Source organism: Lathyrus oleraceus, chromosome 2 (assembly GCF_024323335.1).
Source record: "Lathyrus oleraceus cultivar Zhongwan6 chromosome 2, CAAS_Psat_ZW6_1.0, whole genome shotgun sequence".
Taxonomy (NCBI): domain Eukaryota; kingdom Viridiplantae; phylum Streptophyta; class Magnoliopsida; order Fabales; family Fabaceae; genus Lathyrus; species Lathyrus oleraceus.
Window position 1 is genome coordinate 476,492,300 of NC_066580.1, and position 14,656 is coordinate 476,506,955.

The window sequence follows — 14,656 nt, forward strand, 5'->3', positions numbered from 1 at the left end:
AGCAAGAGAGCTTTCAGTTCCTCCTGCCCCCTGGATAAGTTCAAGATCATCTCCTGGAGTTGAGCATTCTGAGCATGGAGATCCTTGACAGTTTGTTCGAGGTCCATTTTTCTGTGTGGAGGAAAACCATGAGAACACTGATCCCTTTAGAGTACCTGTTATGCTATGCAATGCATGAAATGTTTTCAAGGCCTTTTGGAATTTAACTTTACGTAAACTACCAAAAAGGAAACTCTTTTTTTTTTTTTTTTTTTTTTTTTTTTTTACGAAATAGAGAAAAGTTAAATCCCTAAGTCCTCGAAATGGTTAGTACAATGCCATGATGTTATGATGTTATGATGTTAAGTAAAATAACAAGCACAAACGAGTCACACAACAATCATTCCTAGGTTTTAAGGCTTGCATGAGTTCCATAGGTAAGTACCCTCCCCACTGAAGTTTGGTTGGTTCAACCTGTCCTAGAATAGTAACCGGGTTCTAAAAGGATCTCCAATCATTGACTTTCCTTTAAGTCCACTTCAGTGCAACACCAAGTGGTTGACCGAAGCTTCCCTAAAGTCCAATCTCAAAGAGTGTAGTATCGAGTCTCAACCAACCCCAGTCGGAACCGAAGTCAGTTATCTCACTACTTTCTAATGGCTAGGATGAGTCAATTAGGGTTCTAAAGGTCTGGTTAATGCTTTGATGACACCATGCAGATGCCAAATTTTTCCTCAAGTAAACATGAGGAACATCAGGACATCCAAAGTGTCACATTAACCGTAGCCATCATTTTAACCATTCCAGTATACGCCGGATAGTCGCGATGATCTATTGCTACTTACCTAAGGTACAATAGATCCGGGTGTAGGATCTTTCACTCAAAAATACCCAAGCAATCCCTTAAAAGTAAATCAGACAATTTGGAATAAGTGATCTTGTTTTTAAGGTAACCTCTCTTTTTAAAGTATTCCCCAGCAGAGTCGCCAGTTCTGTCATACGGTGAACTGACTTGGGGTGTTTTGCTTTTTATCGCAATGTCGCGGATAGCAAGAGTCGCCACCGACTTTTCTTTTATCCAATAAGGAAAGGTGGAAAAGAACATGAAAGACCTCAATAGATTTTGGGTTCGGGAGGTACATTATACAAAGGGAAGGTGTTAGCACCCTTTGTATCCATGGTTATCCATGGGCTCTTAATTACTGGATCACTTATATTTTTGTCTGAAAAGTGTCGGTGAATTGCTTAAAAAATGTTTGAAAGAGAGTTTAACTTTGTAATGATTCTCGTATGAATGTATACAAAGTATTTATCTCATTTGATTTTGAAAATGGTTTAGAAAAATATAACTCGGTAATGATTCTAGTATGAATGTATACCAAGTGGTGATTTTCTAGGATTTGTAAAGTGTAAAGTGTGAGGGGTGGAAAATGTTTTAGGTTATGATCCAGCAATTGAGAGTTATACCTTCCTAAGGTCGTTATGAACGTTTCCTATCCTTATGAGGGTAAAACTGTCCTTACTATTGAGAAGTAAGTAATTTTACCCTTTGGATGTTAAAGGATCATCGTAGGGTCATCGATTGATCATTGAAGGCAACATTTGTAAGGATACCTTAGCATTCGAAGGGACGATCATCATTTAACCGTAGGCTACACCGAAAGGTCATCGAGGGACAAAATCGTATTTTCGAAGGCAACATCCGAGGGACTATGATTTATTTTATGATGATTTAATCGAAGGGCCATTGCTAAGTGTATCCCCACATTCGCGGGACATGACCGTTATACCGTAATACCGTAGGGCAGCAAAGAGAGGTCCAAGATCACTTATTTAAAGGCAATATTTTAAAGTCAATTAGGTAATTAGGACGAGCCTCCATATTAAAATCAATACATTAAAATTAATACATTAAAATTAATACATTAAAATTAACACATTAAAATTAATTAAGTAATTTAGGGTGAGTCTCCACAAGGGTATCCCACAAATAAAGTGGAAGACCTAACGGCAATCTTTTCCTGGGACATGTGAACCTTAGCAAAATTCAGCAAACGGGTTAGAATACCAAATCGGGGTGTAATCGAAGATTATACCGCAAAAGAAAATACAGCAGCATGAATGTCAGGCAAAACAGTGCATAATTAACATAGAATAGATCAGATACGCATAGGACATAACAAACAAAATATTAGCGACTGTCCCGTTCGCCTCTGCCTCGCCTAGCGAGGGCCTAGCGAATACTCGCTACATGCTCGCTTAGCGATGTGCTAGCGAGCGGCTGCGGGTTTTGAATTTCAGAACAGTATGACTTCAACCTGCGGCATGGCTTATGGCATCCAACACATAATTATACGGTTCAGCATTCACAATATTCAGGCACACTTAAATTCACATGCAAAACCTCAAATATGTTTATGAATTCAATTATAATATCACATGCAAGTTAAGAACATAAAGCGGTATCACATGCAAATTAAGAAAATAAAGCGATAATAGTAATGCAAACCTGTTTGCAATCGAATTGCAACCTTGAATTGGCGAGCCGGATTGAGTTGGGCGGTGGTAGCTTCGGAGCGGATGAGCGGCCTTCAGGGTTTCTTTACTCGGAATCCTTCAAGTTGATCTCCAGGGTTTCTAGGCAAGGGTTCCGTCCGTCTTCCTCTGTTTTTCCTCCTCCCTTTCATTACTGAAGTGCTGGTATTTATAATGCCCTTTTTCATGACCTAATGGGCTCAGAACGAAGCCCGAAATTTTTTGTTGTCTGTCAGCCTCGCTAGGCGAGCTGGTAGCGAACGTTTGCTTCGCTAGGCGAGCGTGTAGCGAACGTTCGCTAGGCGAGCGTGTAGCGAACGTTCGCTAGGCGAGCGTGTAGCGAACGTAACGTTCGCTAGGCGAGCGTGTAGCGAACAGGCCAGTTTGGGCCATTTTCTGGATTGGGCCATTCATGAGTTGGGCCTTTGTCCCTTTAAGATCAGTGCCATAAAATGAGTCGGAATGCCCCTGAAAAATGTCTTGAAATATTAATGGGCAAATTTTGGGGTATGACAGGTGTGTTCCAAGGAGGTGGAACCAATGTTCTATGTGATGTTAGAACATGTTGTTCAACAAGTATGCAGCTGCTGGTTGAAGAACAGATGTTTTTAGGTGTCAAACAAAGGGATACTCTTGTTTGGAACCTACTTCTGACCGGGAAGAGGAGACACCTGTGTGGGCTAAGTTGACAAGGGTAGGGTCAACTGTGTGTATGCTCAAGAAGGTCACATGTAGAGGTCTGGTCTCTAGAAGTGGAGCTGGGTGAGATGTGACATTGAGCAAGTTCCTGCTGCTTGTCCTCCTCCTGTAGATTGATCAGGGATGGATGGATGTTCTCTGGAGTACTATGGAGTGTTAGAAGACAAGTCCTCTGGATGTTAGCAGTCAACAATGGGGTAACCTGACTGCTGCTTCAACTCAGAGGATTGGGACCATGAATCTTGTTATTCAAGCACCACGATCAGAAGTGGCAGTTCTCTCAAGGAGTGAGAATATGAAGATTCATAGGTTGGTTGATGAAGTATGCTCTGGCAATGCATATCTGCTATTGACCGGTGTTCATCTAGTACTTATGGTCAGCCTAGGATCTGGTTGGCTGTTGACCTGTGTCACATAGGTTCTGGTAGTTGTGTGACACAATGTGCAAGGAAGAATTCATCTCTCTCATTCCTAAGGGTGAATTTAATCTGGGAAGACCTTCAAAATTGTGTAGGTGCTTGCAAGCAGAAGATGTTGACACAAGAAGAGTACTTTCAAAGTATTCTTATGGTGGAAGTATCTGAAAGGAAAATTGGGAAAGGATTTAAGATCAATGTCTACTTGTGTCAAGTACAAGTGTTTAATTGATTATCCTTGGAGCTCAAGATAACGGATGTTCTTAAAGATGTTGGAACATCACTTCTTCAAGACCCTGTGCAGAATCACAGGAAGGATAGTACATTGGCTTATGATCTATATCTTTGGTGGCAGCAAAAGCATATGATCTCTGAAAAGGTTTCCTGGCAAGAAACATGACTCAGCCTTGGTATGTACAAGAAGAAGAAGACATCATAGTCTTGATGGTGGTTGCTTGGATCAGTTTAATTCTGATCTAGGTAAGGAAGTGCATTAGCTTATGCACACTGTGGAGTCAAGAACTAGTGGCAGCAGTCTTGGCATCATGGAAACAGCCTTGCCTTAGGATATGGAATCCTTGGTAGAGCTGAAGGGTTGGTTCTAACTGGTCATTCTGAAGACTCATACATCAGAGTGTCTGATGTCTTTGGAGAAGAAGCAGGGATTCATCAAGGTGTGAGCTTGGATGACTTAACTGCAAACCTGCAGGATGGAGGTTGTTTACTCAAACTTGGTTCCACAATCAAGTCTATGAGAACATTGAACTCAGTTCTGTGAAGGGAGGAAGTTCCTTCAAGTGGCAGAAGAAGGAGCTGAATTCAACAGCTAGATGTCAAAACACAATGTTGTGACATTTGGTTCAACATCAGATTCTTAGTTGGTGAGGTGGCACATCAACTTGAGATAGAAAGGTCTACAGGGTTGTAGATGGGATACTTCAAAAAGCTTGAAGTTCTAGTCTCACTTGGAAGGTCAGAATATCTTTGGGAGAAGTCTGTTAAACTTGGGGAGGTCAAAAAGGCAGCATTTGACCTTTTCATATGAGGATTCATGAAGGAGGTAATCAACCAGTGGCAATTGGTCTACCTCAGAAGTGAGTTCGAAGAATCAAGATAATCAACATATGGCAGCTGATTATGCTTGAGGAAAGTATGAGACAAATTACTCTTGAGTAGAAAAGTAGTAAGTTGAAGACTAAAGGAGGTGTTTTCTATTCATCCCTTGGAGCTTGTGGTAGGAGTTCTGAGCTATCTATGGAAGATTATCTCGTGTAATGGGATGAAAATGTATATTTCCCAATGAATGGCTGGGTTCTTCTTGATCAACCCGATGACTCAGTGATATCTGAAGACTATCAGATGGTATGCCGTGTCTTGTTGTGAAGGATGTCCCTGCTGATGTTAGAACATCCAGTGAAGTGGTCGTCTATTCTGGTTAGAAGAGAGATTGACACAGAGTGTGAATGTGTTCAGCTAAGAGGGTTGAACAGAGGGTGCGCTCTTGAAGACATGAAGATGCGTCTTGTGTTTTCCATTCATCAAGTGGTCTGGATTCTCTATGAATCAGGAAGTATGTGAAGGTCCAACTTTGGGATGTTGGATATGCCCATGTGTGATCTCCAATCTTCAAGAGGAGAGTGGGGTGTCCATGACAGGGGGAGTTCTGGCCTTGAAGCTGCAAGTAATCACCAAGCTTGTGGTCTATGTGTACTCAGATAACCAGGTATGGCACCTTGTCAGCTATCAGGATGCTGTGTCAAGGCTGAGTGAGCTGAAAAATGTCTGACCGAATGTCATGACATTGCCCTGGACAATGCTGCTAATTCCTTCTAAAACTTAAAGTCAGTAGGAATTATGAAGGTGATGTGTCAAATTCTGGTAAATCAGAATAAGCCAGAAGGCCACAGCTGTGTGGTACAGGGGGAGTAACCATCTGCTGAAGTGTGGGAATTTGACTGTATCAGTGCCAGATGTCAAGTCTCTACTGGAGGTATGACAGGAACCTTGGAAAATGGTGAATACTAGCAGAATGCAGGAAAAAGCCGCGTGAAATGTTAAGACATCGCGTGCAACGTGTCTGACTGCATATATGGAATAGTCTCCATGCATTGGAACAACTGTTTTGGAAAAGAAACAGTCAAGAGCTATAAAAGGTATTCAAAGATAATCTGAGATTTTGTTGGTGATTCTCTGACTGTTTCTCAGCAAAAATAAATGCATCTTGACCAAGCATTTATTTCTACCGGAAATTCCTAAGCACGGGCTGGACTATTTAAAGGATGCAATAGCCCTCTTCCTCTCACAAGAAAAACACTCCATTCTCAGAATCATGGGGTATGTTAAGGTTTGGGCAAGCTGCGCCTGGATCTGGTTTTGTGAAGGGTACCTTTACAAATGTTTAGCTAAAAAGGGGGAGAGAAATATAGTCCTGGGGTTGAGAATGTACCAGAAGCAAGCCAACTATGGATGTGGCAGCAAACAGAAGTTGGCATCAGGCACAAGATCCACCAACTGGGTTTACCACTTGTGTCTTGTGATCTGAGTTAAGAAGACAGTTGTGCCTTGTGATCTGAGTTACATTGACTATGTACTCAGTATTACATATTCTTCAGGAAGCTCTCCGGTTGAGGGGAAGGGTTCTGGTACAACTAAGTCTTGTCCCTCTTCTTCCCCATGTACACCAACTTTGGTGTTTGTGGTGGTGGAGCCAATGACGGAGATGAAGAGCATTCCCAAATTGGGATGTTTTGTCCAGTGTATTGTTTATTTGTTTTAGCTAAAATTTGCCAAAGGGGGAGATTGCTGATTCCTTAGGATTGGCATTAATTTTAGAAAACAAATAATGTAATCATCTCTGTTGTTTTAATATGTTGGGTTGAAGAAATTCAACATCTGGACCAACATGTCATGTACGATGTCACGACATCAGGTCTGTGACATCGCACATGTGTAGAAAACTGAATTAATTAATTCAGTATATATTCTGGGATCAGCAAGGATATCTGGTGAATATCCTAACTCCCATGTGGAGGTCTTGAAGACTCAATCAGAAGATATATAGGCTCAAAATATGGAGATATATATGGAGAGATTCTAGGATTGAAGACCTTGTTTGTAGCAGAATTTTTCTGCTGAAGTTGTAACAGCAAAGAACAAGTCTGCTGCGATTTCTGAAGGCCCAAATCCAGTTGGGTGATTAGGTTATAAATAGCTGATTGTAACCTAGTATTTGTAAGCCTCTTAGAATGAAAATTTAGGGGTGTGTGTGAGGTAAACCTCCCAATCTGTGGGAAGGTTACCATATGTTTCTCAGTGGTAAAAGCTGAGAGTTTTGTAACTCAAAGCCTGTAGGCAAGAGTGATTTTGTTCTTGAATGAAGCTGTGAAGCAAGTTCAAGGTGTGTTAACATTACATTGTATTTGTAGTGATAGGAATGGAAACTGGAGGTTTCTATCTAGGAGTTCCTAGGTATAGATTGCATTGGGTAGGGATTAAGTGAGGAGTTGTAAACGGGTGAGTTTAACTCTAAATTGATACTACTAATAGTGGATCTTCTTCCTGGCTTGGTAGCCCCCAGATGTAGGTCATGTTGGACTGAACTGGGTTAACAATTTCCTGTGTTTGTTTTCCTTCTGCATGTGTTTATTACTGCCATATCTCAGCAGGTATTCCAGTCAGCTTATCAAGATGATAACTGACCTGGCATATAGCCTTCTGTTTGAATGTCAATCAAAAAGCTGTAACATTCATCAGGGACAGTGCATACTGAATGATAAGTAAGTTAACTTCAGTTCAGTATGTTCTCTTTAAGGATAACAGACCTGGTTGAAGGATCATAGTGAAACTGTCAAACTGGATGTTCTGACAGTTGATACTGAAGGCTGATACTGTAGTAGAGACTAGTTGGTCTTTTACAGTATTGCAAACTTAGCACAGCACGTGTCCAAGAACATAACAGACTCAGCATATGTTCTGGATGTCGAACTGAATGTTGTGACATTCATTCCCAACAGCAGGTGCTAAAGTGTAGGATGATTGGTTTTTCTGGTTCAGTATTTTTCTCAGGCTATTCTTCAGGGATTCAATAGCTTAGAGAAAAACCAGGAAACCAACTAACAACCTACAATTAATGAACCTAACAAATAGTCTAGTTGTTAGCAATCTAATAAGTGGAAATTAGATTGACGTGTTCAACTTTTAATTCAGGAAATACAAGTAAAAGATATACTCACTGGAATAATGTAACAGATGATGTCCTCAAACAACAGTAAGACATCATGCTGATAACTGTGGAAGAAAACAACAGAAGTGAGTGCTAGGTTTGATTCCTGTTGAGTCTTTCTTCCTGATGCACAGAACCAGGTGTTCATACATTTTAGGGTGACATAGAATGAGATGTCGTGACATCTGTGAACTTGTGCATATTAGTACAGTGGGTAATAACTATCTTGCTGTATTAGTTACAATGTTAGATCAAATGTCATGACGTGGAGTAGAACATCTGAATTCTGACTACACCAGAATTTCAATCAAATTTCTTTGCATAATCTTGATCATCATCCTTCATTGATCAAGATTCAACCATTACTTTGTGGAATTCAGTCCAAATTCGAGCTATTCAAGTGCATGAAGATGGAGATGGAAGTTTGAAATTGAGAAAGATCTAAGAGGATTCAAGTGTTGCTTCTTATTTAAAGCTTCAAAAGAGGTGCAAGGGAGAAGATCTGGATCAGATGAGAGCTTGAGGACGCGATTTCAACAGCTTCCATTTCAAGTAAGTGAAAATTTCGATCTCTCTTTTGGATGTTTTATGATCATAGGCTTGTAGATATCTTTGAGTAGAGCACGGATGTATGTTTAGAATTAGAAATGGTTAAGAATTGAGGAAGTTAGGTTGAATATAAGTTTAGATCTCAAAACTTCTTTGCTTCGATCTGTGAATTACGTGATGAATTAGGTTGAATGAGTTGCATATTTGGATTGTACTTGATTCAACGGTTCAAGTGGTATATCATTTGCCAAAATCTAGAAAAATTTCGTTGAATCTCCGCCGGAGACGGCCGGAGCTACAGCTCCGGCGTCTGACTGTGTTGATAGGGTTCGTTGCTTGTGTGGCGCTTGCGTGTCTGTTTGGTTGGCTTATATTGTTTTGACTCGCCTTGCGTGTTGTTGACTTGCTACGTGGCTGCCATGTCATTAAGTGAAACGCAACGTTTCACTTTGAGTGCCATTGATCCTTAATGCATGTGTTCGATCCTTGGTTGTGAACATTGCTGATTTAATTCAAATTTTCATTTCCCTCCTTTATTTTCATATTATTTTGTCATTTTGTTTTAATCATTAAAAATAGGAAAATGCTCCAATTTAATCCCATTTTTTTTCATAGTCTTGTTTAGATCTCTAGTTTTTTATAGGATTAATTTCATGATTTGTTTGTTTCTGGAATTTTATTTTGGAATTTTTGAATCCATGTTGTGCTTAATTGACATGTTACATTCAATGCTTTGTGAAATGCCATGTGTTGATCCAATTGATCTGAATTTTCATATGCTTAATCATCACATGTGATATGAATTTTTGAGCCTTGGTTTGGAATCTTTATCATATGCTATCACTGTTTTTGACACATGAAGATATAGTGTGACAATTTGTGTCACATTTTTGACCTTGCATTTGTGCATTTTTGTTCATGCCTCATTTGAACTCTTCTGGATTTGATTTTTTGCATGATGCTTGTTCATAACATGAGAAACTTGTATAAAGAATTTCATAGCCATTGCATGCTTTTCTGTTTTGATTTGGATTTTCTAATTTGGATGTCCATTTTGATGCATTCTTGTTGCCTTTGCTTTACATTGATCATTTGATGCATTTGCTTTATGAATTGATGTTGGTCCTTTTGAGGACATTTTATGAAGTGTTTGATTATGGGATATGCAAAAGATTGACTTCTGTTTTGATCATTTAGTTTGGTTTTGAACCTAGTCTTTGTACTAGTGTTTTGTACATGAACTAACCTTGACTTGTGTTTCAGGTTTGGACCTTTAGCATTAATGGTTGAGTTTCTCACCTTTTGAGATGCAAATTGGATTGTGTTCTGACTTCTTTGTGTTTTGTAGGGATTTGAGTTGATGTGTTGAGCTCATTGCTTCATTTGATTGCTTGAACATTGCTCATTGAATTGTGTAACAGTTGGATGGTTTCACTGTTGTTTTCTGATTGGTTGTCTGAGATACTAACTGGTTAGCTTTTGTACAGGTACAATAGTTGCTTGCTAGCTTTGCTTTTGCTTAAGCTTGGAGTGTGGTTGATACACCACTTAGGTAGTTAGCCTCTTTCTCCATGTAGTCTGGAAGTCCTGTCACCTTTTTGGCAGGCATTTTGCTGGAAGTCCTCCTTAAGAGGCTCTGTTTGTGTATGTTTACATTTGTGCCAAAGACCTCCATGATGAGGCATGTGCTACTTGATAAGTCCTCCTAAATGAAGAGGCAATTGGTGGATAGAAGGGATTAGCAACCAATCCCCCGTTATTCAGTGAGTCGTTCTTTATGCTCGCACTACGTGCTGATGCTCTAGAACATGTACCCAAGATCTTTGTACAGTGTCAGTCAAGTGGAATAGGGTCCCTCTTTCTGGATCCCCACGCTTTCTTTGTCATGAGCTCACCCTGGCCAGGGTTAAGAGCATGAGGTCTCATCCTCATTACCATTTTGATCTGCTCACCCTGACGGTCAATGTCAGTGGTTAAGAGCCCAGCTGATTACCCCTTATAGTGTGGCTTGTTTGTCGAGGTTGATATGACCCCTCTTGACTAAAGCCTACCCATTGTTTGGGCCTCTTGTATGGATATAGTGTGTGATGCTTGTTCACTTGTGTTGATGTTTATTTGTTGTTTGAGTTGAATCGCTTCCAGAGCGAGTTAAGTTTTGTTAGAGACCTCAACTTAGGGATTATTGATTGCATGACAACTATTAGGCTCGAGCTCTAGTCTCCCTATTTAGTTTGTTGTTTCCCTAGTCTCTGGTTAGGAGAGTGTTGTACCCCTGTTAAGGGGAACTATGTCGCCCTGATTCTCATACCAGATGAGATACGTAGGTAGGAGATTGAGCGAGATCTCTCCGGGCAACCTTTTCTTTTCTTTGTTGTGTGTGTGTTCACCCTTCATTTGTTTCTTTGGTGTGAGTACCTGTTCATTCAGCGTGTGTGTGTGGTATGGTTATACCTTGGGGATTTCTTCTGTTACCATTCAGGGTTCACTTGGGGTTTATTTGTGATGATGGTTATCATCTTCGGGGTTCCTTTGTGACAGTTGTCACTCACTTGGGGTTTATTTGTGGTGACTGGCTGGATAGTTGGTTACTTTGTTGGGGTTCGCACGGAGAACCTTTTTCCTTGGTGTTCGTTGTTAGCGTTTGTTATTGTTGGGAGTCGGAAGTAAGTCCATGTATTGGCATTCTGTTTCCTTGTTGATTTTTGTTTGGAGTCGGATATAAGTCCATGTATTGGCATTTTGTTTCCTTTTTGTTGTTAGGAGTCGGGTGTAAGTCCATGTATTGGCAGTCTGTTTCCTGATGAGTGTTTTGTTTGACGTCTCAGCGTCTCTTTTCGGTGTTTTGTTTCGGCGTGCGTTAGCCGAGCTACGAGTGCTCTGATTCTTCCTCTGGATAGAGAAGATACGTAGGCATAGGATGCAATGTCCTAGCGAGCATGTTCCCCGTTCCCCGAACTACGTTGACTCTGATGTTTGTTTCTGACAAACTACATAGGCCCAGGATGCGACATCCTGGCGAGTCCACTTTCTCCATCTTCTTTCACCTGTTTATCATTCCAGTTTGTGCAGTTTCTTTGAGCAGTTTATTAGCAACATCCTATTCTTTTGAGCATGGATCCCGTCGAGTACGGCGGACGTGAGGGGTGCTAATACCTTCCCCTTGCGTAACCGACTCCCGTACCTTGCAATCTCTGGTCGTAAGACCATTCCTTTCCCTTTCTTAGGTTAGTCCTGCGCTCCCTTTCCGTCATAGGATGATAGCGTCGGTGGCGGCTCTGTATTTTTCCGCCGGTTGTTTTTCGCGTTGCGACACATGCTAATATGTATTTCCTGATTTTTGGTAATGCAAAAGGGTGAGAAGTATACTCTCATGGGGAGCAAAGTATACTCTCTTTATCTATGAGGAGGAGTTAACCACTCTAATATATTATTTTCATCTTACCTTTTACCTTTACTACCTTCCTAAGAGATGTGTTGTCATTGTCAAAAAGAGAAAAAAATATGGTTATATGTGGTGTAGCAGTAATCTTAATTTTTATGATGATAAAAGTTAACAAACATAATCATCATCCTGCAAAGAAAAACCATGAATCAAATAAAAAACGATAAGTTTTCTGATGATTTGTGCAAAGATGATTAAAGTCAAAGATTTTCACCAAGGAACAAATGCAAATGCAAAAACTTCGCCAACGATCCTTGCTTTATCTATTTATATGTTATATAAGATCTTATGTAATATTAAGTGTGAGTTGTTGTCCAGTAATAAGATAATGCACACAAACACACTAAAATCTTTTTCTAAACTCCAAATGTTTTCAAAATATTCTTAAAAATATTTTTGGTAATTGTCTAATTGATTAAGGAGCACAGTTAACCTATTATGAGGCTAACTCACCTAATAAACGAGTAATAAGCTTTCTATTCGATTAGGCTATGGAATTGGAAATTTCTTTCCTAATTTGTTAGGGCACCATTGGTCAGAGTCGCAATCTAATAAATTTGATTGAACTTCATTTTTATAAGAACAAAATTAAGACTTCTAAACCAATAATGCATTGATTAAACTTTTTATGTGCTTCTTCTCCTTAAGTATTTCTTCTAAATGTGAAATTTGTGTTGCTCTATGTGATGTTTGCATGCTAATATGTATTTCCTGATTTTTGATAATGCAAAAGGGTGAGAAATATACTCTCATGGGGAGCAAAGTATACTCTCTTTATCTATGAGGAGGAATTGACCACTCTAATATATTGTTTTCATCTTACCTTTTACCTTTACTACCTTCCTAAGAGATATGTTGTCATCGTCAAAAAGAGAAAAAAAATATGGTTATATGTGGTGTACCAGTAATCTTAATTTTTATGATGATAAAAGTTAACAAACATAATCATCATCCTGCAAAGAAAAACCATGAATCAAATAAAAAATGATAAGTTTTCTGATGATTTGTGCAAAGATGATTAAAGTCAAAGATTTTCACCAAGGAACAAATGCAAATGCAAAAACTTCACCAACGATCCTTGCTTTATCTGTTTATATGTTATATAAGATCTTATGTAATATTAAGTGTGAGTTGTTGTCAAGTAATAAGATAATGCGCACAAACACACTAAAATCTTTTTCTAAACTCCAAATGTTTTCAAAATATTCTTTAAAATGTTTTTGGTAATTGTTTAATTGATTAAGGAGCACAGTTAACCTATTATGAGGCTAACTCACATAATAATCGAGTAATAAGCTTTCTATTTGATGAGGCTCTGGAATTGGAAATTTCTTTCCTAATTTGTTAGGGCACAATTGGTCAGAGTCGCAATCTAATAAATTATGAAACAGATCTTGCTCAAAAATATGTCTTTTCTTAACAATTTTTCTTACTATATAAGGAGATAATGTGTTCACTTTAAAACACACAAGAAATATGAATTACTACTCTTACTCCCACTCCCTACTTAAAAACTTCTTATATACTTAGAATTGTTTTAGTGTTGAGAGAGCGAAACACTTTATCTGTTTATATGTTATATAAGATCTTATGTAATATTAAATGTGAGTTATTGTCAAGTAATAAGCTAATGCGCACAAACACACTAAAATCTTTTTCTAAACTCCAAATGTTTTCAAAATATTCTTAAAAATATTTTTGGTAATTGTCTAATTGATCGGGAGCACAGTTAACCTATTATGAGGCTAACTCAGTAATAAGCTTTATATTTGATTAGGCTCTGGAATTGGAAATTTCTTTCCTAATTTGTTAGGGCACAATTGGTCTGAGTCGCAATCTAATAAATTATGAAACAGATCTTACTCAAAAATATTTCTTTTCTTAGCAATTTTTCTTACTATATAGGGAGGTAATGTGTTCACTTTAAAACACACAAGAAATATGAATTATTACTCTTACTCTCACTCCCTATTTAAAAATTTCTTATATACTTAGAATTGTTTTAGTGTTGAGAGAGCGAAACATTTTGTAAAAGTTGTACTTGTGTAATTGTTGTTTAAATTTGATTGAACTATAATTGTAAATCAAGAATGTCATTCTCTTGTAATTCTAATATAATTATAAAATTTCAAATGTATTTTATTTTACATTTTTAAGGATGTTTAAGTATCTTTTGAGAGATGATATAAGGATTATGATTAGGAAATTTCATAGTATTGCTTTCTATACATTCTCATCCTACTTTACCAGAATGATTTTGAAGGTTAAGCCCATCTTACCATTGGAGGTCTTCTCTCCTATTTCCCAATTGGGGTCTCTTTACAAGTATGTGGTTAAATTCGCAGAGACCAGCTTAGATAAGGGTATGGATAAGGTTATTTTTTTCCTAATCAATCAATTATTCTTAAAGGGAGGGGTTTGATCGATATGGTGGTGGGATGCATTGTGATGAAACACTTCACATGCAGAAGATGAAAAAAAATTGAGTAGATCCCACACGGGGAAAGCCTTAACCAGATGTATTCACAGGAAAGCCCGAAAGCTGTTCCCATCCCTGTCAGGGGAGATGCCAACCATCTCTCCTTTTCACGAACACAGTTTGCGTCAGTTTTTCTTAGTTTATAAATGCTACAACATTTCCTTTAATAAACCGTGTGGGACTATTTTTTCAAATTACTAGATTCTACCTATGTTAACACTACTAGGTTAAACTATACTTTCTCCACGTCAGTGTGCTATGTCACGTATTTATTTAGGACTATGTCTGATACTACTGGTGATATTATAACAACTTAAGTTAATGCAAAAGAAGAA

General features: G+C 38.6%; 1 non-coding gene across 1 annotated transcript; it reads right to left on the minus strand.

The window, feature by feature from the left end:
• Window positions 1–14,316: 14,316 nt before the first annotated feature.
• Window positions 14,317–14,438, minus strand: LOC127124747 (U6atac minor spliceosomal RNA). The gene has a single exon (XR_007804214.1). It is a non-coding gene; the product is annotated as a U6atac minor spliceosomal RNA (small nuclear RNA).
• Window positions 14,439–14,656: the final 218 nt, after the last annotated feature.